Source organism: Manis pentadactyla, chromosome 8, assembly GCF_030020395.1.
Source record: "Manis pentadactyla isolate mManPen7 chromosome 8, mManPen7.hap1, whole genome shotgun sequence".
NCBI classification, from domain to species: domain Eukaryota; kingdom Metazoa; phylum Chordata; class Mammalia; order Pholidota; family Manidae; genus Manis; species Manis pentadactyla.
This window is the reverse complement of record NC_080026.1, coordinates 64,417,800-64,445,534: the sequence shown is the minus strand read 5'-3', so window position 1 is coordinate 64,445,534 and position 27,735 is coordinate 64,417,800. Positions and strand designations below refer to the sequence as shown.

At 43.9% G+C, this 27,735-nt stretch overlaps 1 pseudogene; it reads left to right on the top strand.

Annotated features, from left to right (window-relative positions):
- The first annotated feature begins 664 nt into the window (after positions 1-664).
- On the top strand, positions 665-23,839 carry LOC130684471 (S-adenosylmethionine decarboxylase proenzyme-like; annotated as a pseudogene).
- Positions 23,840-27,735: the final 3,896 nt, after the last annotated feature.

The window sequence follows — 27,735 nt, the reverse complement described above, 5'->3', positions numbered from 1 at the left end:
GCCAATTCACAATGCCTTCTGGAATCACTTTCCCTGAAGAGAGGAATATCCCGAGTTCTAGAGCCTGTAACGTGCCCTTCCCAGCATGGGGAATGCAGGAATGATACCCTGTTACCCAGCCTGGACGAAAGCAGACAGTCCTGGTAGGTTGTTTCATGGAACATTTGGAGTCAGAATGCTGGCATCATTTCTGCCTTGGGCTGTGTCCCTATTACTTTTATTTTCAGCTTTATACTGATTTCCTTTTTTGCTCAAGATAACAACTTTTCCCCTTGACCCCCACTAGGCCCAGGGAAGAGCTGTCTGGAGCTGGGGTTATGCCACAGACCTTGGTGTCACAGAGAGCAGAGATCCTGGGGGAAACTGAGCTGCCCAATTGCAGCCATGAGAAGGGGCCTGTTTCTCAACCTCTGGAGAGATGGGGTAGTGGGCCGCTCTGCTTCTGCATCTCAGCAGGGCGGCGCTGGCTGAGAAGCCCAGGCCCCAAGGAGTGTTCCATCTTCCCCGTGTCCACGGCCATGGCTCCCTGAGCCACCAGCACACTTCCCAGGACTCCCTCTCTGCTCTCCGGGCCGAGTGGAGCAATTCCCTGGGTGGAAGCATTTTCTCTCCTCTCAAAACCTGGGGGCTGCGTGTCCTCTGCAGCTAGCCTTGCCTCAGCCCCATGAACCAGCAGCTCAACTCGCTGGCTGACTTGTCTGCTGCTCAGCCTGGGGCCCTCAGGGTGCCCCGGGACCCTTCACGTGGGGCCAGTTCGTAAGTGTAGGGTAGACACCCTGCCACAGTGCCCTTGAAGGCTGGTGACACAGTGATTCTCAGGAATTCATTCAACAGATTAATGTTTCCCAGATGAGTCCCCATGACCCAGACACAGGGGAGTTCAGGTGACAGCCAAGGGCCCTGGGCTGGCAGGTCTGGGGGATTTCTGTCAGCCAGTCCCTCCCAAACACTAAATTCACTTTCAGTATTTGTACCACAGTACACTTTATAGTCATCTGATTAGGGAAACTCCAAGATAAAGGTGCTGATATACGGACAAGAGACTTGGATTTCAGAACACCCATTTCTCCAGATTTAAGGTTTTAAGGCCTCCTTCCTCTCCAGCTTTGTGGAAGAAAGTACCTTTGGCAAAGGTTGGGTGGGCTGCCTCCAGTGTCTGCTCAGCCTTAGGGAGGACTGGCTTCTGCAGTAAGAGCCTGCTGCTTCCGGAGGATGTGTAGAAGTGCTGTTAGATGCCTACAGTCAAACACAGCACTCTTTGGCTGGCTGGCTGCTTGGTCCTACCCAGTCCTACTAAACCTGGATTCTCCCTCCCACTGGGGAGGGTGGGGATCCGAGGACTATGAATGGGCCCGGCAGTGGGTTGGGAGGGCCCGCCTGGAGCCAGTGGGCCACCCCTTCAGGTGTACATGGTGAGGCTGGTTTCACGCATTTGTTAGTTTCTCGGTGAATTTTACTGTCCTAACACTGTACTCACTTGTTTGCCCTCCAGTGTGTTTTCCTGAGTGGGAGGAAAGGGCCTGGTGTTGTGGGTGCCAGGAATTGCCTCTATCTTGGGCACCCCAGAGAGGGCTGTCTCGTTGGTCCAGGGAGAGTGATGGTACACACCCCAGAGCTCTAAATACCCAAATCCTACCCCCCTTTTGTTTGTAAACAGAAAATACACCTGCAGTTGTGTATATTCTGAAGAAGAAAGGTGCTTCTTCCACTCTGCTATGTAGCAGTTGAGGTGCCTTTACAACTTGAAGTGTGAGAAGCTCACTGCCAACCGGGGACCAAGGCCAGTGGCTATCTTGCTGTCTGGCTGCTGTCGCAGGACTTGGGGTGCCTAGCCAGCCTCATGCCTCTGACGATGTTGTCCGGATGGGAAGAGGGCCATTCAGGTGTGCATTTAATTTTAAACTTTATAGTATAGCTGTGCCATGGCATCTTATTGCAACTCTTAAAGAAGCATGCTTTTGGAGCTGTTTTAAGACATGAGACTTTGTTCACGGTCCAACACTAAGTTACAAAAAAAGGTAGGATCCAAAACTTCTTACTCAATATGATTCCAATTTTGTTATTTGTTATGGTAGATATTTTTGAGTGATTTGTTATAAGTAATTTCCAATATTGTCCAAATGTGTATAGTGTGCATCGATAATTCTATGAGAAAAGACATGTTATTGAAATAGTGTAAGATTAAAAAAACCTTTTCTTGTGGACATTGAATAATAAAATGAACTCCCATCCATAGACCTATTACCCAGCTTCAAAAATCGCCAAGTATTTGCTAATCTTGTTTCATCTGTGCCCTCATCTACTCCCCCCTGCCCATATTATATTTGAAGTCATAGAGTTTATTTTATTTTTTATTTTTTAAATTAATTAATTAATTAATTTTGTTGTCATTAATCTACAATTACATGAAGAATATTATGTTTACTAGGGTCCCCCCTTCATGAAATCCCCTCCACAAACCCCATTACAGTCACTGTCCATCAGCGTAGTAAGATGCTGTAGAATCACTACTTGTCTTCTCTGTGTTGCACAGTCCTCCCCATGCCCCCCCCAAATTATACACGCTAATCGTAATGTCCCCTTTCTTTTTCTCCACCCTTATCCCTCCCTTCCCTCCCTTTCTCCCCAGTCCCTTTCCCTTTGGTAACTGTTAGTCCATTCTTAGGTTCTATGATTCTGCTGCTGCTTTGTTCCTTCAGTCTTTCTTTGTTCCTATAGTCTTTGGGTTTGAGGTGAGTCTCTTGTAAGCAGCATAGAGATGGGTCTTGCTTTTTTATCCATTCTGTTATTCTGTGTCTTTTGATTGGCGCATTCAGTCCATTTACATTTAGGGTGATTATTGAAAGATATGTACTTATTGCCATTGCAGGCTTTAGATTCCTGGTTGCCAAAGGTTCAAGGTTAGCTTCTTTAGTATCTTACTGTCTAACATAACTCACTTATTGAGCTATTTTTAACACTGTCTGGTCATTCTTTATTTTTCTCCCTTCTTATTCCTCCTCCTCCATTCTTTATATGTTGGTTGTTTAATTCTGTACTCTTTTGTGCTTCCTTTAACTGCTTTTGTGGGTAGTTGATTTTATTTTTTGCCTTTAGTTAGTATTTGGTTGGTCTGCTTTCTTTGTTGTGATTTTATTTTCTCTGGTGACATCTATTTAGTCTTAGGAGTGCTCCCATCTAGAGCAGTCCCTCTAAAATACCCTGTAGAGGTGGTTTGTGGGAGGCAAATTCCCTCAACTTTTGCTTGTCTGGGAATTGTTTAATCCCTCCTTCATATTTAAATGATAATAGTGCTGGATACAGTATTCTTGGTTCAAGGCCCTTCTGTTTCATTGCATTAAATATATCATGCCATTCTCTTTGGCCTGTAAGGTTTCTGTTGAGAAGTCTGATGATAGCCTGATGGATTTTCCTTTGTAGGTGACCTTTTTCCTCTCTCTAGCTGCCTTTAAAACTCTGTCCTTGTCCTTGATCTTTGCCATTTTAATTACTATGTGTCTTGGTGTTGTCCTCCTTGGGTCCTTTCTGTTGGGAGTTCTGTACACCTCCATGGTCTGATCGATTATTTCCTCCCCCAGTTTGGGGAAGTTTTCAGCACTTATTTCTTCAAATACACTGTCTATCCCTTTTTCTCTCTCTTCTTCTTCGGGTACCCCTATAATGCAGATATTGTTCCTTTTGGATTGGTCACACAGTTTTCTTAATATTGTTTCATTCCTGGAGATCCTTTTATCTCTCTCTATGTCAGCTTCTATGTGTTCCTGTTCTCTGGCTTCTATTCCATCAATGGCCTCTTGCATCCTATCCATTCTGTTTATAAATCCTTCCAAAGGTTGTTTCATTTCTGTAATGTCCTTCCGGACATCATCCCTTAGCTCTTGCATATTTCTCTGCAGCTCCATCAGCATGGTTATGAGCTTTATTTTTAATTCTTTTTCAGGAAGACTGGTTAGGTCTATCTCCTTCTCAGGGTTTGCCTCTGTGGTCTTGGTCTGTATCAATTTCTTCTTCCTTTTCATGGGGATAGATATATTTGTGGGGAGCTGGCACATGTGTTGGGGAGGAGAAAGTCCCTTCTTGCCAGTTTGTGGCCTTCCTCTCCTGGGAGAACAGCGGCCTCTAGCAGCTTGTGCTGGGCAGCTGCCTGCAGATGGGGCTTCTCATCTTGCCCGGCAGCTATGGAGTTTATTTAGCTCTGCAGTTGCTGTGGGCGTGGCCTGCCTTAGGCTGCTTCTCCAATATGGCGGAGCTGTGTCTGAGGGGGAACAGGTGGGAGGCTGTTTATCATGGTGAGGGGCCTCTGAGCTGCGCTGCAGGGGTTCGGGCACCCAGAGTTCCTTGGGATTCCCAGCTGTTCAGCTAAGTGTCCCCGGGCACTTCTGTCCAACTGTGGGGTCCCTGTCCCTTTAAGACTTTCAAAAAGCACTCGCTTTTCTTTGTCCCTGGTGCGCCAGCTGTGGGGACCCATTCACAGGTCTTATTGTCCTGTTTCCCTAGTTTCCAGCACCCCATGCACACTCTGTGTGTTTGCGCTCTGGTGCGGATGGCTAGAGCTGGCTATTTAGCAGTCCTGGGCTCCTTCTCCCTCCCTGCTCTGACACCCCCCTACCGCCGGGAGCTGGGGTGTAGAGTGCTCGGGTCCCACCAGGCCACGGCTTGTATCTTACCCCTTTCACCAGGTGCTGGGTTCTCGTGGGTGTGGATGTAGTCTGGCTGTTGTCCTGTGTCTTCTGGTCTCTCTTTTAGGATTAGTTGTATTTGTTGCATTTTCAAAAATATATATGGTTTTGGGAGGAGATTTCCACTGCTCTACTCACACCACCACCTTGGTTCTCTCTCTCATAGAGTTTATTTTTTAGAGCAGTTTTACAAAAAATTGAGCAAGTAATATGTAGAGTTCCCACGTATCCCTCCACCTTTCCCTTTACTGACATCTTGCATTAGGGTGGAACATTTGTTGCAACTGATGAGCCAATATTGATACATTATTATTAATTGGGAGCACATAGTTTATATTAGGGTTCACTCTTTGTGTTGCACATTTTATTCAGTACTGTTTAGAGTTGGCTAGCCTTAAGACTACAAATGTCTGCACCAAATCGACCCTTTGAAGTATCTAAATTGCCTTCTAACTCTACAGTTCAGGAACAAGTGAAGCAATGAAGAGGCCCTTTGGGACTACCTAGAAATTGTAACTTTGAGAAAACAGCAGACCATACTAAAAATCACTACTCCTGGTACACAAAGCAATGGAAGAGCAAGTCATGTTTGCCCAAAGTGTGGGAGGGGCTCTCGGTGGGGGAGGAGCCTGAGTTGGGCCACAGCTAGGGTGGGCCTTGAGAGGACAGAACCCACTGTCCAGGCAACAGCAACTTGATTGATTGATTGATTGATTGATTTACACAGGAATGTTTTATTTTTTGATTTTTTAAATTGAAGTATAGCTGATATACAATATTGTACTCATTTCAAGTAGACCACATAGTGATTTGACAGTTACATACATTATCAAATCCTCACCATAACTAGTGCAGTTACTATCTATCAGCATAAAAAGATGTTACAGAATCATTGACTATATTCTCTATGTTGTACTTTCATCCCCATGACTAATTTATATTATGATTGAGATTTTGTGCCTCTTTATCCCCTTCAACTATTTCACCCACCTACCCTGACCCCTCTCCCATGGTAACCAACAGTCACTTATCAGTGTCTATGAGTCTATGGCAGTTTTGTTCATTTTGTTTTGTTTCTAGATTCCACACATATGGTATTTGTCTTCCTCTTCTTGGCTGATTTCACTTAGCATAATACCCTCTAGGTCCATCTATGTTGTCACAAATGGGAAAATTTCTTTTTTATGGCTGAATAATATCCCACTGTGTATATGTGCCACATCTTCTTTATCTATTCATCTGTTGATGGACACTTTGCTTCCATATCTTGGCTAAGGTAAATAATGTGTCAATAAACATAGAGGTGAATATATATTTTCAAATCAGAGGTATTGTTTTCTTCAGGTAAATTCCTAGAAGTGGAATTATTGGGTTGTATGGTATTTCTATTTTTAGTTTTTTGGGGAACCTCCATATTGCTTTCCAGTGTCTGCACCAGTTTGCACCCCTACCTGCAGTGCACGAGGGGGAACAGACTTTAATTGAAGTGCAGTTGTGGAGGCAGTGGGAGTGGGAAGGATCATGAAGAACTTCCTAAAGTCAGGATTGGAACCAGAACTTACAAGGGAATTAAAAAAATTAAAAAGTAATCTTCTGGCAACCTAATTAAAGAGAGGATTTTGCAGCAGTAGAATGGGGGTGGCCTGTGATGGCTGTTGCCTCACTGCTGCTGCCCTGCAGCTCTTTCTTTCTGCAGACACCTGAAGATGCTAATTAGTCAACCTCTCCTGCTCTTGATCCAAGAGGAAGGGCGGGGAGCAGAGGTCACCCATCCCCTGGACATTTTCAGCAAGTCAGAGTTCAATACTTCATCCTCCCAACCAAGTACTAGACTTTGTTTCCTACACACAAGGGATCAATTATTGTCACAGCCCACTGACTCAGTCCCTAAATCTGTCATGCCAGTTGTTGCAGAGATTATGGTGACTGCTTGATATTCAACAGTATCAACAGCAAGCCTTTACTGAGCTGGTAGGTACACGGCACTGGGCATAGCTGTGGGGATACTGCAGTGACAAGACCAAATCAATGCCTTGTGGCACTGACCTTCCACTGTCGGACTTTGGTGGCCCCAAGGTCACTGTGATCTGCTCCCCATTTGTTTATTTCCAGGGGTCCAAATTACCTTCACCCCACCCTAGGTATAACCAAAAGAATACATCCATTCATTAGACACACATAGCCTGTGTTTTCTGACAATGCAGCAAATCTGAACCTGAATTCTAAGTTTAGAAGTCACCAAATGCTCATCTTACTGTGACGGTGTGGTTGACCCCTCCCTGTGGGCTGGGGCCAAGGGAGAGCTGGGTGCCGCTGACTGTCCACCCGAGTCTGTCACTTCTCATCAGTGAGTCTGCACGCCTTCCTGGGAGGAGCATCAAACTCTCAATCCAGAGCCACCGTGATATTTTTTAATATTAAAGTATCAATGATACACAATTTTATGAAGGTTTCACATGAGCAACATTGTGGTTTCAACATTCACCCATATTATCAAGTTCCCCTCCCCAGCACCCCATTGCAGTCACTGTCCACCAGCATAGTAAGATGCGATGGAGTAACTACTTGTCTTCTCCGTGCTGTACTGCCTTCCCTGTGAGCCACCTACGTTATGTGTACTAATCATAAGGACCCTTAATCCCCTTCTCTCTCCCTCTCCAACCCCTTCCTTTTGGTAATCACTAGTCCTTTCTTGGAGTCTGTGAGTCTGCTGTTCACAGGTTTTGCAGAATCACCCTGATTTTTAAGATACTAAAGTTAATCTGAAAAAACCTACATATAAAAGCAACTAGAAAACTTTAAAAAAGAAAACTAGAAGGGACAAGCTCTACATGATTAAAAAAATATATCAACATGGAAAATGGAACCTGATAAGAGTTCCAGATACAGCTTTACTTCCCTTTCCAAGAAAGCTTCTATGAAGAAATAGAAAAAACTGGATAGTAACAGATTCTCAGACTATGTATTTGATGTCAGGTGCCATGCTAATTAATGCTCAGTGAAGTCAGCAGTGCACCAGACCCCATTTGACAGAGAGGGACACTGGCTCTGGGAGGTGGGAGACTGCCAGAGGTCACCAGATAGCCGGACAGGACAGTATTTGTCCAGCCCTGCTTCCATCCCAAGGCTATGCCCCTTACCATGGCCTCTCAGTGGACTTTCAGAATCCTGGAAGCATTTCCACAAACGTGAAGACTAAGGAGCTGAACTGAGCATCATAGTGGAGGCTGCAAGGGTCTGAGCCCAGGACCGGTTGGGACCCTGAGGTGCTGTGGGACCTGCACATTGCCTCTCTGCTCACAGTCCCGTGTGGTTGGTTGTTCAGGCTGCTAAGAGGCCATAAGTATGAGATTTGGTTCTTAAGGGTGCCCTGGGTGGGAACATCCATAGTAGACCTGGCTTTCCTTCTCTTACAGCCTGAGATGGAGCAATTGTCAGCCCTGTTCAAGGGAGGTGCTACTGTCTTTTCTTTAGGAGTGGCTTCTGGCTCAGAACCCAGGCCACAATCAACCCTGATACATGCTACCTGGGAATTACTCTGTGTTGATCACAGAACTGCTCCCATCATCATTCATCAACCTTTCTTCCACTTCATTCTCCCATAAGCCTCTCTCCCTAGATCAATTCAAGGCAACAGCTCCACCAGCTGCAGACCAGAAAGTAAGGGACAGGAGGCTGTAGCACTTGGTTTCCCTAATTCTTCCCTTGCCCTCACCTCTACAGCCTAGTCTCCATGCAGTTGCTAATGGATTCTTGTCAGATGTAAGTCAGGCCTTGCGGCCACTCTGCTCCCACATCTCCATAGACTTTTCATCTCAGAGCAAAGCCTCACCTTCCCACTCACTCCACTCCTGCACTAACAGCCTCGATCTTTCTCAATACACCAGGGAAGCTCCTGCCTCAGGGCTGTTGCCTGGGATGTTCTTCCTCCAGGTGTGTGCACACTCTGCTATGCACACTGTCCGCTTGAACAAGGATGAGTTCACTCTGTCATTCACCAAATCCGAGGATCTCAGTTTCTGGGATATTGGTGATGCACAAAGGAGTTTTGGCTTGAGCTAGAGAAGCTGGGTCTGTCTGGCCTTATGAAATCTCTTGACAATGCATAAGGGTGATTCAACAAGGGGGACATGAACTGACCTTTCCTCCCTTTAGTGAGCCACCAAGGAGAGGAAGGGAATCCAGAACTTTCAGGGAAAAAGTCACATGTTGTAAAGATGCATGCTCACATATTTGTTCAATAAACGCCTCCTGAGCACTGACCATGTGAGACAATGACTAGGTGGTGGGAATACCACATAGAATCAGAGCCCTTACTTCAATGGGCTCATGATATAGTTGAGGAGACAGACATTCATTAAGTGGCTACACAAGTAATTATAAAATCCTGACTGAGGTAAGTGAGGTAAAGTGAAATGGGAAGTTCTAGGAAGTTTGTCTGTGTGGGGGCCACAGAACACTTCCCAAGGACAGGTGGGGTTGGAGAGGTATTGAACTGCCTTGTAAGATTTCTGGCTTGCACTACTTGATGGGTTGTAGCAAAACAGAAAGCACGGAAGATGGGAAGACCAGGGGTGGGTAGGGTGGGGAAAATAAGATCTCTTTGGGATTTTAGTTTGAGGTAACTTTGAGAAATTTAAGAGCCAATATCATGTAGATAATTGTATATTCCTGAATATATCAAGTTGAATATACAGACAAAAATGTGGAAACCAGAGGCATGGTCTGGCTCAAGTTGCTTGGCATGTGTGAACAAGCCTTGAGTGTACATAAGTTCATCTGGGGAAAGGGTGTAGAGAAAGAAGAGAGGCCTGGGGGCAGCCTTGAGGAGCTCCAATATTCCAAGTTTAAACAGAGAAAGATGAATTTGCCAGGGAGGCAGAGAAGTTTCCAGATCATCAGGAGGAAAAGCAGAAGAGCATGGCGTGAGTGAAGTCAATGGGGAATTCTTTGTATTATTGTTGCAACATTTTTGTAAGTCTGAAATTATTTCAAAATATACAGTAAACCATGACTTATTTTTTTCAGGGTTTATTAGTAAGGAGGAGAGGCTGCTTCTCTGTCTTGGATAACTGCCCCATCCATTGGGACCTTCTTAAATGGAGGTCGTTACCCTCTACAGCCTCTTCAAAGCACCAGTTTAATTCCTTGAAGCCTCTATGCTCCTCGATTATTGCTGCATCTGAAACATTATCATCCTAGGAAGTAAATGGTTAAAAATGGTAGATCACTTTTTAACCTTTTATATTTAAAGAAAGGCTACTCGCTTGTTAGCTGTATACTACATTTTAAATGAATTCTCATCTATTTATTAAACAAAGAAAACACATTTAAATGAGAGCACTATGCAAATTAGTACCCACATGCGCCAGTCAGGACAGGCTGGGCTGTGTAACAAACCAACCCCCAATCCTTTAAAGAGCAAAAGTTTATGTGTTGCTCAAATGTCACATCTAGTGTGTGTTGTGGGAGAGCTCTGGTCACAGGGACCACCCTAAGACTCGGCTCCTGCTTGACACTGACCTCCATGGTGGCTGTAGCTCATTCCTTCAGCCTGGGTGCCACATACCTCTGCCCACACTCTGGGAGCTCCCGGGAGACACGAGGCAGCTTCAGGGGAGGGCAGAAGCATCCTTCCTGTGGACCCAAAGCAGAAGAAATCCAGACTCTGGTAACTTGTACCATGTGATTTAAGATCCTAGCCCAGAGAACTGTAGAAACCAAGGGCAGGCTGCCCCAAGATGTGCCCTTGGGACATGGAGATTATTTCAGAGTTGAGAACAATCAAGGCCCAAAGGGCTCTTCGACTTCCCACCCCACAACTGCGTAAAAAGAAGTTAGATAGAGGGCATGCTCCAGGAGGAGAGCTATCCCCTTAGATAACTGTATTATAATGTAAACTAGGAGTGGGAGGCAGGGAGGGATGGGGCTAAGTCTGTTAAAATTCCTCTTTGTGCCCCCTCATTGTTGCTGTGTGGTCCATGATTATTTGATTATCAGACATTTACTCTTTCATATTCCTGTGAGTTCCTTCCCTTTTTCTTTGAAATCCTAGACTCCTACCCCCTTCTCCTTGGTTCAGGGTGACATATATACCTCACTCTCTCTGTCTTCAGAACCCATGCCTATGGCTTCCAGTTACATATGTAATTAAACTTCGTTTTTCCCTCCTGTTAAAAAAAGGTTTCTACCCCAGAAATGATTCAAATCCTGACACTGTGGCAGAAACAGCAAATGTCAATTCTCCTCTACTTCTTACTAGCAGAACCCTGGTAAGGCAAGGACTAACCAAAAGTTTTTAGCTCTACCGATGCCCTAATAGCTATGGGTAGACATGTGTCCAAAGTCTGTCTGCTGCATATGAAACAGAAGTCGCTAGGTGGAGTTTAAAGCAACCCTGCTTTTTTTTTTTTGATCAGACAAGGCTGTCCTGTGCTGTTGGCCCTGACCTTCATCTCACCATCCATCCATCCACTGTCCTCCTGCCGTCTGGGCTGGGGACACCCTGCCGGGTGTGTAGCAGCCACTCTGTAACTACGGCTCAGGAGCCTCATGTGAGGATGCTGTGTCAGGACTGCAGGTGGGCCCAGAGCCTCACGACGCCAGGAGCTTCCACAACAGCTGTGGGCTGCTCCCACCACATCACTTGTTACTACAGACAAAAAGCTAACACTGTGGGGTCTTCTTTTACTTGCAGACAAACTCAGTCCTAAATGATGCAAATAAAATACTTTTATTACTAAGTACCATAAATAGTGACTTAGTCATACAATTTCATGATTCTGAGCATTCTAAAAATATTTACAAAAAGTGTCACATTACCCTCATCTTCCTTCAGGTAGTTAAATGGTAGATAGCATTCTGTAGTGAACTTAGAACAGTTTTCTACTATAACACTGAGGAAAATTAAAGATTGCCAAAGCCCACAGGTAAGGTCTGCTTTGGAGTTGTACTTACTGATCTTATCATAGCTCTGGACAGAACGGGTTCCCAGCTCTGGGAAAGTTCACTATGAATTCGTTCAGATCAAATAATGGCAACAGAACGTTGGGGATAAAAATGGGCTCATATCAAGCTTTATTCTCACGGCAGTCACCTGGCTGTCTCCAAGTGGCAAGCCCGTCTCTGTCTCTGCAGGCTCTGCCTCTGCTTCAGGCACTGCCCAGTCTCTGCTCCCTTCTGCTCTCCTCTCTGGGCCCCATTCTCCTGCTTTCCTGTGCTCTTAGCACCAGGCAGAACTCTTGTTAAGGCAGTATCTGCCATAAATAGCTTACTGCCAATGAGTATGCAAACAGGTGCCTATGCAGTAGGCTAAGTATTACCTCATTGCATGTATACAATGGGCAATATTAGAGTCAAGTGAGAATCTTAGCCATGGAATTTCCAGTTTCCCTACACTTTTAGAGCTAATCAATATAACCTAATAATTTAAGTCATCAAAGTTAGTTATCCAAACACTGACAGTCATAAATATGGCAGTGGTATGTCCTTCCTCCAACTAATCAAGTAACTAGTTGATAGAAATTAGTTATTGATAGAAATTATTCTTAAACATGCAGTTCAATTAGCAATATATGTATTGACAGCTTCACCTTCAAATTAAAAAAAAATAGGGAATGCAACACTAGAATGATATTATGTTACAAGAAACTTAGCTAACTGAGATAGCATTTTGGAAACCACTAGAGAAATAGCCCATTATTTGCAAAACTTTACTTGGGACATCAAATTCAACTCATTACTTGGTACATTACTCAAATAACATGGCCACATGAATTTCTGTTCCACCAGTTCTGTTTTATCATGAATTATGTAAGAACTTATTTTAATGTGTTTACTTTACTTCAAAATAAGAATTATAGTAGTGCCCACCCTTTTTTTGTGTTTTTTGCTTTCTGGGTCTTTCAATTACCTGGGGTAAACAGTGATCTGAAATTATTAAATGGAAAATTCCAGAAATACATAATTCATAAGTTTAAAATTGCATACTGTTCTGAGAAGTGTGTTGAAATCTTGAGCCTCCCTCTCTGTCCTGCCTGGATGTGAAGCATCCCCTCATCCAGCGTGCCGATGCTGTATATGCTGTTTGTTAGTCAGTCACTCCGCAGCTACCATGGTTCTCAGATCGATGCAATATTGCAGAGCTTGTGTTCAAGCAGCCATGGCCCCAAAGCACAAGAGTGGTGATGCTGGCAACTTGGATGTGTCAGAGAGAAGCTGTAAAGCACTTCCTTTAGGTAAGAAAAAGAATGTTCTTGATTAATGAGGAAAGAAAATAATATGCTGGAGTTGCTAGGATCTATGATAAGAATGAATCTTTCATCAGTGAAATTGTGAAGAAGCAAAGAGAAATTTGTGCTAGTTTTTTGACACATCTCAAACAGGAAAGATTAAGGCCACAGTGTGTGTATCAGCATTTAGTTAAGATGGAAAAGTCATCACATTGTAGGTGGAAGATATTAACAGAAAATGTGCTGATCGATGGCAATGTGTCACACCAGAAAGCATCATATATATCAGGTTGGGTACTGTCTGTGTTCCAGGCATCCCCTGGGGGTCTAGGATGTATCCCCACAAAAAGAGGGCTGACTGCACAGTAATCTTTTCCTTGTGTTTGCCTCACAGGTAGAAGGCTCTCAGGGGCAACAGCCCCACCACAAACCTCAGCCTTTCTGAAACACCTGTGGGAGACCTTGAAGGCCTTGAGCTGGTACCTCCATTGAGGTATCTCTGTGTAGATCACTCTCCCCTGTGGTTCGTGACTCAGCACTGGATCTCTTTGCTAAGTTGCTCTGACTTTGGGAGGAATCCCTCTATCTTGCAACATCTCCATTGAGACACTGACATGGGCCTGAAAATTGCTTTTTCAGTGGTCAGACGAGGCTTGCAGGTACCTTTGGATCAGCACTGCAGTTTGAGAAACCTGGAAGGACCGTGGTTCCTGGTACTTACGGTGTTCTGTCTAGATGCCCCCACCTGGGGGTGGGTCACAGGGATGCTGGTTGGAAAACATTTCTTCCTGTGCTGTGGACATTTCAGTATTTCTGCAGCCCACATTTCTACTACATTGGCTTATTCTTTGAGCATCTCCTACCTATTTTATGTCCACGCAAATGTTTCCCCCCCATGGATCTACCATCTCAATACTGAGTCATCACTAATCCCAGCTTCGGCCAGAGATTTTACAGATCTCATCAGCCACTCCCTCTAGAGGCCAATGGTTTTTGTCCATGTTCCAGTGGGCCTTCTATCTTGGGCCTTCTCACTGGGATACTTGCTCTCAGATCCACCTCTGACGGCCTCCAATCTGGCACACAGAGTATGGATCTAGAGCGAACCTCATGTGTGCTTGAACAGAAGGAAGGCATTTGTGATTTTTCTCCATCATGTGGTTGACACTTTTTCTGTCTCATCGTGATAAGTGGATATGGGTGTGGGATCTCTGGAGTGGTCTGTGGCCTTTGTAAAATTCAAAGTGGAGAGACCCTGGGTTAATAGAAGAAATGGAGAAAGACCAACTGCTAATTTTCTTTGCCAAAGGTCAGGGCATTACTTCTCTGAATTGCTGAAAGAGAAACTTCCCTCAATTTGGGACAGATAAGAGTAATTAGGGGCAGATAAGATAAGAGCTTCTGGGAAGTTGTCATTGCCCACTGGTTTGGCAGTGAGGTTGCTACAAAATGATTATCTAAGACTTCTTTTGTTCTTTAGTTTGAGTTACTTAAAAAAATCCCAGAATCACCTGATTTTAAAATAATAGATCAACTCTCCTGTGGCTCCTGAAGGGGGCCTCAGATGTCACCTGGGAAACTTCCCAGATAGCCCAGCACTCTGTAGATGTAGTGACTCAGCATCTCTTTGGATTCTTCTGTCATTAGTTGCTCACATGATGGAAATATTATAAAGAATGAAGTGGTGCCCTGGGGTGAAGATCTCCTAAAAGAATCAAGGAGGACATTTTTGTCTGCCAGTTTAGAGACTCTCATGGGAGGATTTACCTTAAAAGAAAAAACAAAGTGGACTTGATTAGGCTTATTCCTGGCAAACCCAAAGAGGGTGCAGTAATTATCCGTGGGCACAAGCTCAACTCCAAGGCCCTGCATGCCTGCCCTTTCCTCACTGCAGCTCAGTAGGGAACAGAGGAAGCTGACGGGAGAGATGTGGAGCCTCCAGCGCTCTTCTCTGCTGAGATGCCATTACAAAGCTGGACAGGGGAAGACATCCCAACACCTCCTCTCGTTGGGGCTCCCCGTCCTCACTCTGGGGAGTCTCACACCCTTCTCTCTGTGAGGTGTCCAGGTTTGTCCTGTCTGGTGGAATCCAGGGCAGAGGACAGGCACGGAGTCTGGGGGCCTCAGGCCCAGCGGTGTGACAGATCCCAGAGGCCTGTCAATGACTGCCGGCTGTGCACCTGGTTGGGGTGGTGAGCCACTGACTTCAGGCTAGCAGCCCCCAGAAGGGCCAAGGCCAAGGCCTCCCATGCCTGCTGCCTCACCCCTGCTCCACAGGAGTTTGTACTCACTTTAAAATATTCTAAGACACTGTATCACTCAGCCCAAAATCCTGTAAGGGCCATCCCAACAACTGCATGTTCACACAGTGCTGCCCATTCCTAGGATGGAAGCCCAGGCCCAGGGAAGTGCCAGGGTGACTCTGTTCTACAGCTTCCAGGATAAACCAAGTCCAATCTGTTAGGAGATGACACTGTGCAAGGGACAGTTGAATTTTTGGATGGGGGCAAGCAGAGTGAGGAGACTTAAGAGCAAAATGGAAGCATCTGGAGACTCCAGGTTATTTCCCACCCTTCAGCCTCAGGGTGCACTCAGGCCCCCAGCGTTCCCCCATCACACCCCTGTCCTCCAACCTCTGCTGTTGGACTGGTTTTTCTTCCTCACATCATTTACTCCCTACCCATTCTCTCATCCCCCTCAACATAAACAGCAGCTGTGTAGACTCCCTCCTTTTTTCATTTTCGGATGAAAGGGAGAAAGGATGGCCAGGGATGGGACGTGGGGTGGGAAGTAGCAGAGAATGCAAATATCTGCGAGGTGGGACTGGGGTCCTCTTCTTCACAGGTGGACTCTGGCTCTGCTCCATGAGCGGCCGCCAGCATCACAACCAGCCAGGAGCAGGCTTTCCCCGGCTTTCCACCCCACTCCACACAGGCAAGACTGGGCCCCGAAGAACCAGGTTTCCCAGGCTGGTTGGCTGTGTGCAGTTGGTATTTGAGAGCGATGATATTCAGGAACAGGGCTGCTTTAGGCTCTGGTGTGAGGAAAGAGGGCTGGACTAGCAGTGAGAAGACCCTTGTTCCAGGTCCAGTTCAAGCTCTTTGTGTGACACTGACTGGCTCACTTACTGTATCCAGCCCTGGTTTACCTGCTACCTTTGGCGACTTTGGCTAGCACTGATCTGCTCTCTGGTGGGAAACAATAGGCTGTTAGAGAACGGACTGTATCTGCCTTTATTTCCAATAGACTCACCTTTAACTTTTGCCCTCTCTGGCCTCAAAAAATAAAACTGGGAAAATTTATTAATCCTTTAAAAAATTTCCTATAAAATTATACCAAAAAGGAGGGCGGAGCCAAGATGGCAGCATGAGTAGGACAGTGGGAATCTCCTCCCAAAAACATATATATTTTTAAAAATACAACAAATACAACTAATCCTAAAAGAGAGACCAGAAGACACAGGAAAACAGCCAGACTACATCCACACCTGCGAGAACCCAGCGCCTGGTGAAAGGGGTAAGATACAAGCCCCGGCCCGGCGGCACCCAAGTGCCCCTCCCCCCAGCTCTCGGCGGGAGGAGAGGAGTCAGAGCGGGGAGGGAGAGGGAGCCCAGGACTGCTGAACACCCAGCCCTAGCCATCTGCACCAGAGCACAGACACAGTGCATGCGTGGGGTGCTGGAAACTTGGGAAACAGGGCAGCAAGATCTTTGATCAGGTCCCGAAGCCGGCGACCCTGTGACAAAGAAAAACGAATGCTTTTTGAAAGTCGTAAAGGGACAGGGACGCCACAGCTGGACGGAAGCATCCTGGGTCACAGTCCAGCAGCTGGAAATTCCAGGGAACTCAGGGCGCACTAACCCCCTGGGCAACAGCTCTGAGACCCGTCACGGAGATAAACAACCAAACAGCCCCCCATCCATTACCCTTCTGGCCCCGCCATAGCAGAGCAGCGGCCTGAGGCTGGCCACGCCCACAGCAAGGGACCTTCCTCCATACCAGCCTGGCAAGATACAGAGACCCAGTCTACACACAACTGCCCAACACAAGTCACTAGGGGTCACAGTTGTCCCAGTAAAGAAAGGCCAGGAGCAAGTGGAAAGCCTTAGCTCTCCCAGCTGACAGAAAGCCAATAACTCACCACTACACCTATCAACATGAAAAGGCAAAAAAATTTGATCCAGACAAGACTAACCCAGACAGCTTCGACTACATCTTCCCCTGAGAAGGAACCTGGGGAGATAGATTTAACCAGTCTTCCTGAAAAAGAATTCAAAACAAAAGTCATAACCATGCTGATGAACTTGCAGAGAAATATGCAAGAACTAAGGGGGGAGAATACAGAAATAAAACAAGCTCTGGAAGGACTTCAAAACAGAATGGATGAGATGCAAGAGACCATTAATGGACGAGAAAACAGAGAACAGGAATGCAGAGAAGCTGATGCAGAGAGAGATAAAAGGATCTCCAGGAATGAAAGAATTTTAAGAGAACTGAGTGACCAATCGAAATGGAACAATATCCACATTATAGGGGTACCAGAAGAAGAAGAGAGAGAAAAAGGGATAGAAAGTGTCTTTGAAGAAATGATTGCTGAAAACTTCCCAAAACTAGGGGAGGAAATGGCCTTTCAGACCACAGAGGTACACAGAACTCCCATGACAAGGGATCCAAGGAGGGCAACACCAAGACACATAATAATTAAAATGGCAAAGATCAAAGACAAGGACAAAGTATTAAAGACAGTCAGAGAGAAAAAAAAGGTCACCTACAAAGGAAAACCCATCAGGCTATCATCAGACTTCTCAACAGAAACCCTACAGGCCAGAAGAGAATGACATGATACACTTAATGCAATGAAACAGAAGGGCCTCGAGCCAAGATTACTGTATCCAGAACGATTATCATTTAAATATGAAGGAGGGATTAAACAATTCCCAGACAAGGAAAAGTTGAGGGAATTTTCCTCCCACAAACCACCTCTACAGGGCATCTTACAGGGACTTCTCTAGATGGGAGCACTCCTAAAAAGAGCACAGAACAAAACAACCAACATATGAAGAAGGGAGGACGAGGAAAAAGAAGGGAGAGAAATAAAGAATTATCAGACTGTGTTATAATAGCTCAATAAGTGAGTTAAATTAGACAGTAAGATAGTAAAGAAGCTAACCTTGAACCTTTGGTAACCACAAACTTAAAGCCTGCAATGGCAATAAGTACATACCTTTCAATAATCACCCAAAATGTAAATGGACTGAATGCACCAATCAAAAGACACAGAGTAATAGAATGGATACAAAAGCAAGACCCATCCATATGCTGCTTACAAGAGACTCACCTCAAACCCAAAGACATGCACAGACTTAAAGTCAAGGGATGGAAAAAGATATTTCATGCAAACAACAGAGAGAAAAAATCAGGTGTTGCAATACTAGTATCAGACAAAATAGACTTCAAAATAAAGAAAGTAACAAAAGATAAAGAAGGACACTACATAATGATAAAGGGCTCAGTCCAACAAGAGGATATAACCATTATAAATATATATGCACCCAATATAGGAGCACCAACATATGTGAAACAAATACTAACAGAACTGAAGGAGGAAATAGAATGCAATGCACTCATTTTAGGAGACCTCAACACACCACTCACTCTAAAGGATAGATCCACCAGACAGAAAATAAGTAAGGACACAGAGGCACTGAACAACACACTAGAACAGATGGACCTAATAGACATCTATAGAACTCTAAATCCAAAAGCAATAGGATACACATTCTTCTCAAGTGCACACGGAACATTCTCCAGAATAGACCACATACTAGGCCACAAAAAGAGCCTCAGCAAATTCCAAAAGATTGAAATCCTACCAACCAACTTTTCAGACCACAAAGGCATAAAACTAGAAATAAACTGTACAAAGAAAACAAAAAGGCTCACAAACACATGGAGGCTTAACAACACGCTCCTAAATAATCAATGGATCAATGACCAAATCAAAATGGAGATCCAGCAGTATATGGAAACAAGCAACAACAACACAAAGCCCCAACTACTGTGGGACACAGCGAAAGCAGTCTTAAGAGGAAAGTATATAGCAATCCAGGCATATTTAAAAAAGGAAGAAGAATCCCAAATGAATGGTCTAATGTCACAATTATTGAAATTGGGAAAAGAAGAACATAAGAGGCCTAAGGTCAGCAGAAGGAGGGACATAATAAACATCAGAGAAGAAATAAATAAAATTGAGAAGAATAAAACAATAGCAAAAATCAATAAAACCAAGAGCTGGTTCTTTGAGAAAATTAACAAAATAGATAAGCCCCTAGCCAGACTTATTAAGAGGAAAAGAGAGTCAACACAAATCAACAGAATCAGAAATGAGAAAGGAAAAATCACGATGGACCCCACAGAAATACAAAGAATTATTAGAGAGTACTATGAAAACCTATATGTTAACAAGCTGGGAAACCTAGAAGAAATGGACAACTTCCTAGAAAAATACAACCTTCCAAGACTGACCCAGAAAGAAACAGAAAATCTAAACAGACCAATTACCAGCAACGAAATTGAAGTGGTAATCAAAAAACTACCAAAGAACAAAACCCCTGGGCTAGATGGATTTATCTCAGAATTTTATCAGACATACAGAGAAGACATAATACCCATTCTCCTTAAAGTTTTCCAAAAAATAGAAGAGGAGGGAAAACTCCCAAACTCATTCTATGAAGCCAACATCACCCTAATACCAAAACCAGGCAAAGACCCCGCCAAAAAAGAAAACTACAGACCAATATCCCTGATGAACATAGATGCAAAAATATTCAACAAAATATTAGCAAACCAAATTCAAAAATACATCAAAAGGATCGTACACCATGACCAAGTGGGATTCATCCCAGGGATGCAAGGATGGTACAACATTCGAAAATCCATCAACATCACCCACCACATCAACAAAAAGAAAGAAAAAAACCACATGATCATCTCCATAGGTGCTGTAAAAGCATTTGATAAAATTCAACATCCATTCATGATAAAAACTCTCAGCAAAATGGGTATAGAGGGCAAGTACCTCAACATAATAAAGGCCATCTATGATAAACCCACAGCCAACATCACACTGAACAGCGAGAAGCTGAAAGCATTTCCTCTGCGATCAGGAACAAGACAGGGATGCCCACTATCCCCACTGTTATTCAACATAGTACTGGAGGTCCTAGCCACGGCAATTAGACAAAACAAAGAAATACAAGGAATCCAGATTGGTAAAGAAGAAGTCAAACTGTCACTATTTGCAGATGACATGATATTGTACATAAAAAACCCTAAAGACTCCACTCCGAAACTACTAGAGCTAATACTGGAATTCAGCAAAGTTGCAGGCTACAAAATTAGCACACAGAAATCTATGGCTTTCCTATACACTAACAACAAACTAATAGACAGAGAAATCAGGAAGATAATTCCATTCACAATAGCATCAAAAAGAATAAAATACCTAGGAATAAACCTAACTAAGGAAGTGAAAGACCTATACCCTGAAAACTATAAGACAGTCTTAAGAGAAATTAAAGAGGTCACTAACAAATGGAAACTCATCCCATGCTCTTGGCTAGGAAGAATTAATATTGTCCAAATGGCCATCCTGCCCAAAGAAATATACAGATTCAATGCAATCCCTATCAAATTACCAACAGCTTTCTTCAATGAACTGGAACAAATAGTTCAAAAATTCATATGGAAACACCAAAAACCCCGAATAGCTAAAGCAATCCTGAGAAGGAAGAATAAAGTGGGGGAGATCTCACTCCCCAACTTCAAGCTCTACTACAAAGCCACAGTAATCAAGACAATTTGGTACTGGCACAAGAACAGAGCCATAGACCAATGGAACAGAATAGAGACTCCAAACATTAACCCAAACATATATGGTCAACTAATATTCGATAAAGGGGCCATGGACATACAATGGCGAAATGACAGTCTCTTCAACAGATGGTGCTGGCAAAACTGGAGAGCTACGTGTAAGAGAATGAAACTGGATCACTGTCTAACCCCATATACAAAAGTAAATTCGAAATGGATCAAAGACCTGAATGTAAGCCATGAAACCATAAAACTCTTAGAAAAAAACATAGGCAAAAATCTCTTAGACATAAACATGAGTGACCTTTTCTTAAACATATCTCCCTGGGCAAGGGAAACAAATGCAAAAAATGAACAAATGGGACTATATCAAGCTGAAAAGCTTCTGTACAGCAAAACACACCATCAATAGAACAAAAAGGAACCCTACAGTATGGAAGAATATATTAGAAAATGACAGATCCGATAAAGGGTTGACATCCAAAATATATAAAGAGCTCACACACCTCAACAAACAGCAAATAATCCAATTAAAAAATGGGCAGAGGAGCTGAATAGACCATTCTCTAAAGAAGAATTTCAGATGGCCAACAGACACATGAAAAGATGCTCAACATCGCTTGTCATCAGAGAAATGCAAATTAAAACCACAATGAGATATCATCTCACACCAGTAAGGATGGCAACCATCCAAAAGACAAACAACAACAAATGTTCGTGAGGTTGTGGAGAAAGGGGAACCCTCCTACACTGCTGGTGGGAATGTAAATTAGTTCAACCATTGTGGAAAGCAGTATGGAGGTTCCTCAAAAAGCTCAAAATAGAAATACCATTTGACCCAGGAATTCCACTTCTAGGAATTTACCCTAAGAATGCAGCACTTCAGTTTGAAAAAGACAGATGCACCCCTATGTTTATCACTGCACTATTTACAATAGCCAAGAAATGGAAGCAACCTAAATGTCCATCAGTAGATGAATGGATAAAGAAGATGTGGTACATATACACAATGGAATATTACTCAGCCATAAGAAAAAAACAAATCCTTCCATTTGCAACAACATGGATGGAGCTAGAGGGTATTATGCTCAGTGAAATAAGCCAGGCGGAGAAAGACAAGTACCAAATGATTTCACTCATATGTGGAGTATAAGAACAAAAGAAAACTGAAGAAACAAAACAGCAGCAGAAGCACAGAACTCAAGAATGGATTAATAGTTACCAAAGGGAAAGGGACTGGGGAGGATGGGTGGGAAGGGAGGGATAAGGGTGGGAAGAAAAGAAAGAGGGCATTATGATTAGCATGTATAGTGTTGCGGGGGGGCATGGGGAGGGCTGTGCAACACAGAGAAGACAAATAGTGATTTTACAGCATCTTACTATGTTGAAGGACAGTGACTGTGAACTTGGTGACAAGTAGTGATTTTACAGCATCTTACTATGTTGATGGACAGTGACTGTGAATGGGGATGTCGGGGGGACTTGGTGAAGGGGGGAGCCTAGTAAACATAATGTTCTTCATGTAATTGTAGATTAATGATACCAAAATAAAAAAAAATTATACCAAAAAACATGGAGCCTGAGCTTTAGTAACAAGACTGGAATACTTCGTGGAAGCACTGGCAATGGAGAAGAGATTTAATTTAGTTGATTTTTCTGCAATGGTTGGTTGTTCCATAGCCTCACAGTGGTGGATGCTGCACATTTTTGCAAAGAGACCAAGAAGCTGCTGGGTGTTGTTTCTCTTGGCAGCAACTGGTGGCAAACAAATGGTCTGGGGACCTTTACACCATCCCAAGATCCCAATGGGACACACTTTTGAAGGCTGTTTGGTGCTCAGTCATAAGTGTGACCAAAACTGACAAGCAGGGAGTTGTGTGCTCACAGAGAGTAGCACGTTTGTCTCCATGAGAAGTTTCATTTTGAGGATGTGTGGTACCACCTCTTGCTGAAAGCACTGGTTCCCCCATTGAAGCTTGGTAGGGGTGACACTGTGTCTGACTCTCCTAAAACTTCTTTTATTCTCCTAGGAATGTCGTGAAGCCTTCTGGAGGGTGCTCACACCAGAGTTTCCAAAAAGCAATAGTTTCTTAATGCAATTTTCCCAAACGGAGCAGCACGTTGTATGGGATGTATCTCTTGGTACCTGTATGCTCTGGATTTTCCAAGGAGTCAGCTAATCAGTAGCCAGATTAAACCCTGGAACTTCTTATGAGTGAGATTGACCCAAAGGTCACAGACTCATTCTACCTGAAAAGCTGGCATTACTGCAAAGGACATCACTTATGAGAGCTGGCTCATGGCCTGATGCCAGGCTCTGTCACTGATGTCACACTGCTTGGTCCTTGTCAGTATTCAACACATGGACTGGAATCAGAGGGAACTTATCAGACTATTCACATCACTCCACAACCAGAATTTTCTTATGGTAGCTTCTTTTTAAAATTGAACTATAGTTGAAATACAATATTATGATGGTTTCAAGTACACACCATTGTGATTCCACCATTATCTACATTATTAAATCCTCACCTCAAGTGGTGAAGTTACTATCTGTCAATATGGAAAGATGTTACAGAACTATTGACCATATTCTCTAAGCTGTACTTTCATCCCCGTGACTAATTTATATTATGATTGAGATTTTGTGCTTCTATCTTCTTCACCTATTTCACGTCCCCTACCCCTCACCCCATGGCAACCATTGGTCTCTTCTCTGTGTCTATGAGTCTATTTCTGTTTCGTTCATTTGGTTTTTAATATTCCACTTATGGTAACTTTGAAACAAACCTCACTCAGAATTCTTGTAGTGACTCGATCAGGAAAGCTGTGGGAGTCTTTAAGCCAGGAAAATTGGTGACCACGTTGTTTGTAAATCAGAGTTCTAAGAGTTCCTTGGTGCTTCTTTTGCTCCAGAAGATTGAAGATTTTAAACATCTTGATTACCAGAGCGCTATGCTCAGTGACCAGTTTTGCCAAGGAGCAGTGTCTGCAGCAGAGTTGATTAGGAACAGTGAAGATGCTTTGCAAAAAGAGAACACACATAGAAGCTGGTGACTGCTTTCTAGATACTCATACTGGGCTCCATGCTTTCCATAACCACCACCGTGTGGTTGCAGAAAGCCCAGATGCAATGATTGGGTGGTCATTTTGAGTTGTATGCATTACCACATCAAGGAGCTGGCCACCTTGCATGAGTGTCCCTTCTGTGTTTAGGCATTCGGCACCACTCTTGCTGTGAAACTGAAGTGCATGTGGAAGAAACCCTTTGCTATATGAAATTTTACATCACTTGTGGAAACATTTCAGTTTGGTTTATGCACAGTTTCAGGTATCACCCAAAATTTCCCAGAGACAAAGCCTTCATCCTTATTAGGTGTGGGCCTCAGCTAATGACTGTTCTATTCAATTGCTGCCGAATGTCACATCCAGTTATTGCTGTTTTCTAGAATGTATTCTCTATTAGTGTTATGGAAACCAATTTTTATTTCAGACAGATGGTTTCTGCTATAGTCATTTAAGTTTTTCTTCCATGAACCAACTCTTCTTAAGAAAATGATTGCAGTTATTGATTTTGTGTATTTCCATTTTAACAATAACAGAAAGCATCTGTTTAGATTTTGAGAAAGGCATTAGGTCTTTTAAAATATATTATTTGATAGCTATATGATGTAACATGTGTCAATAATGAAGCCCAACAGAAAAAGAAGCATCCACAAACTTACTTCATAACTCGAAACTATGTTTGTGTTCTTCCCAGGTTTCATCCCTCCCTCCCATGAAATCATGAACTTTGTGTATATTATGCCCATAAGTGTGTCTCCAAGCAATGTGTTGTTTAGATTCTGCTGACACCAGCCTTGTTTAGGAGTGTGGGCACAGAGGTTACAAGTTGTGGTTTTGGAATCAGACTGATTGGGCTGACATTGCATCTAAAACATTAGCCTTGTGGCTCTGAACGCATCACTTACCCTCTCTGAAAATCAGTTTCATTATCTCCAAATGGGAGTGGTCCTTCCCACCTCATCTCCCTCTGGAGGCTGCCTCAGGATTTAACAGAATAAGAAATTGTACATTCTTGGCATTGACCAACACTCACAGATGGTCCCTCGTCCCCTCCCCGCTGCCCCTGACTTTCTGGGATTCTGGGAAAGCACATCCATCCTTCACCCTCCACCTGGAGTCTGATCCAAGCCACCAGGCCTTGAAGCAGCAGAAAACAGGAAGCTCACGGAATGAGCAAGAGTCCCAGACTGGATTTACAGCCCTTTGTCCTCACAGGGAAGACAAATGAGCCTGGCAGCAGACAGCGGGTGCCATTACCAGATCATTAATTAGCAACTCCTGTGGCTGTGGCAGGAAATCGCCCATCGTTTTCAGATGAGTGGAGAGCCGTCCTCCCTCCTTCTGCCCAAGCGTGGCTGAAGTCGGCGTCCCTGCTGGAGCTTTCCCTCCCAGGGCGCCTCATCGGGGCCAGCAGCCGGCCGATGGCTGCCGCCATGTGATCCACTCGGGGCAGGAGCCCTGAACTCAAAGGGCCCGAGGCCAAAAGCTTGCGGGGCGGGAGAGCCCGGCCAGACACCCAGAGATAAGTGAAAGTTTCCAGAGCAAGATGAGAAGATGAATGAACTATTTGCTTTGAGCATGGATGTGATGTTCCAGAATCCACTTCTGCTGCCAAAGTAACCCTTTGGGAGCTCACAGAGGACCTCAGCAGGGCTCCCGCAGGCGACCCCAGTGCTGGGGGTTTTCGCATGATGTTCTACAGCAAACTGCTGAAGCAGTTACTGGGGTCCTTGCACAAAGGAGGAATCAGAGGCCCAGCGAGAAATAGCTATTGTCCAAATCAAAATATCTAGTAAGAGGTTTATTTGGATTCCAAACCACCGTCTGTCTGATTCCAAAGCTCAGACCTGCTGTTTAACACCAGCTTGTCACTCAGCGGGGTGACAGGGCACCACGAACAGGAAGCCACTGGCCGACAGTGTCCTAACCGCTGACTGCCTGCTGACTTTAGACCCCACAGGCCCTTCGTGCTGGAGAGGTCGTGTGTGTTTGGCCTGTTCACTTTTCTCTGATCTTTAGAAGCCTGTTCTCTCTGGCTGCAAGGTTTTCGTACTGGCCAACTTGCATGACAGTTTGCCGTTAGAGGTGAGAGGGACGCCTATATTTTCCCTGTGCAGAGAAGGCAGAAAGACCTTTCCAAACAATTCATCATGAGAGATGAGGAAAGGCAGGAGACTGTCAGAAAATGATGTGGCTGAGAGTTCTAACAGGGGAGGGAAAGAGGCTTGGCAGGAGTGAGCAAGGGAAGGTGTCTACAGGGAATCTCCAGTCTAAGTTGATAGGTACAGGCCAGGAGAATGGGCAGGAAACACTGCTTGGAGCCCTTGGGACTCGGTTGGCAGCAGAGGAGACTCAGCAATCTGGAGCTGGGTGGCCCGGGCTTGGGGGGCCAGACTTGTCTTTTCAGGAGCAACCTGTGCGCACTGCAGCCCACGGCCCGGGTGGGGGCAGCACAGGGATGCAGGCCACGGCTGACTTGTTTCCCCAGGTGACCTTGGGTGGAGGTGCGCTGTTGAGTTTGCTATTTAGAAAATACCTTAAATAGTCTTAAATTTAAAACTAAAATTATTGTCACTAAACCATATGTAATTCTTATTCTCTGAAGAATTAAGAACACACTTATTGATATTGGTGGAGTAGATATTAATTTAGGGAAACAGGTTAAGCCCTAAGCCACAATTTTTTCTTTGTTTCACCTGTACCCAGTCCCCTCCACCCTGCTTTAAGCCCCCTGCAATGAACTGCTTAAAAGAAAATCCAGATATTATGTCATTTCATTAATAATGCTGAATTATCTCTAAGAGAAATGGGCTATTAAAAACATAGCTATTTCACCATTATCACACTAGAAATATGAAAAATATTTCCTTAATATCATCTAATAACCAGTTAACACTTAAATTTCCCTGATTCTTTTCACTGTTATAAAAAAGGAAATCATACAAAAACCACAGACCTATCTACACCTGTATCTATATCATCTATATTTGCATCTTCATCTATCTCCACATCTCTGTATGTGTACATCTGTCTACACCTATACATTATACTTATAACTGTATCTATTTACATCTACAGCTATATATCCATCTATATCTATATCTGTACATCTCAACCAAAAACCCTCCTCCTTTTCTCCCCTTGTTATGTATTTGTTGAAGAAACATAGTCATTTGTCCTTTGGAATTTTTCACATTGTGCATTTGCTGACTTTCTCTGTGGTGCTATTCTATCTTATTTTGTGTAAATTGATAATTAGACCTAAAGGCTTGATCAGATTTGGGTTTTTGGCAAAACTATTCCCCAGTTGGTGCTGTATCTTTCCCATTACATCTCACCAAGAGCATGGTAGGCTGGGCCTTTCCTTTTGGGATGTGAAGATTCATCAGTGGGCTCAGGTGATGTCAGCCTGATCTGTGCAATAAGAAGTTTCTCATCAAACTTCCACCCAATGGGTTTGGCAGCTATTGATGATCATTGCCAGTTCATGATTTTATGAGGGTTGCAAAATGGTGATGCTCTAACACAATATTGTTTTCTGCATTTATGAGTTAAAATTATTCTACAAATAAGAACTTATGGTCATCAGTTGGTTTCCCTGAAAGACAATTTGCATAAGAATGTTCAGATAAATGCTTGCTTATTTCCATTTACTTACTAGTATTCAGAGTAATGAGTTGTTCTAGCCATCTCCCATTTGACCAGTGTCATCTTTTTTGCTATCATTATGGACTCATGGGTTTTAAATTCTTTGATCTAGTTCAACTCATTATGCACACCGATGTTTTTGATGCTTCAATTGCTCCATTGTTTGCCAATAAGAATTCTTACAAATTGGCTGCTTGGGTCCTTTTGACATTTCCTTGGCAGTCCCAGTTGGCTTCCTT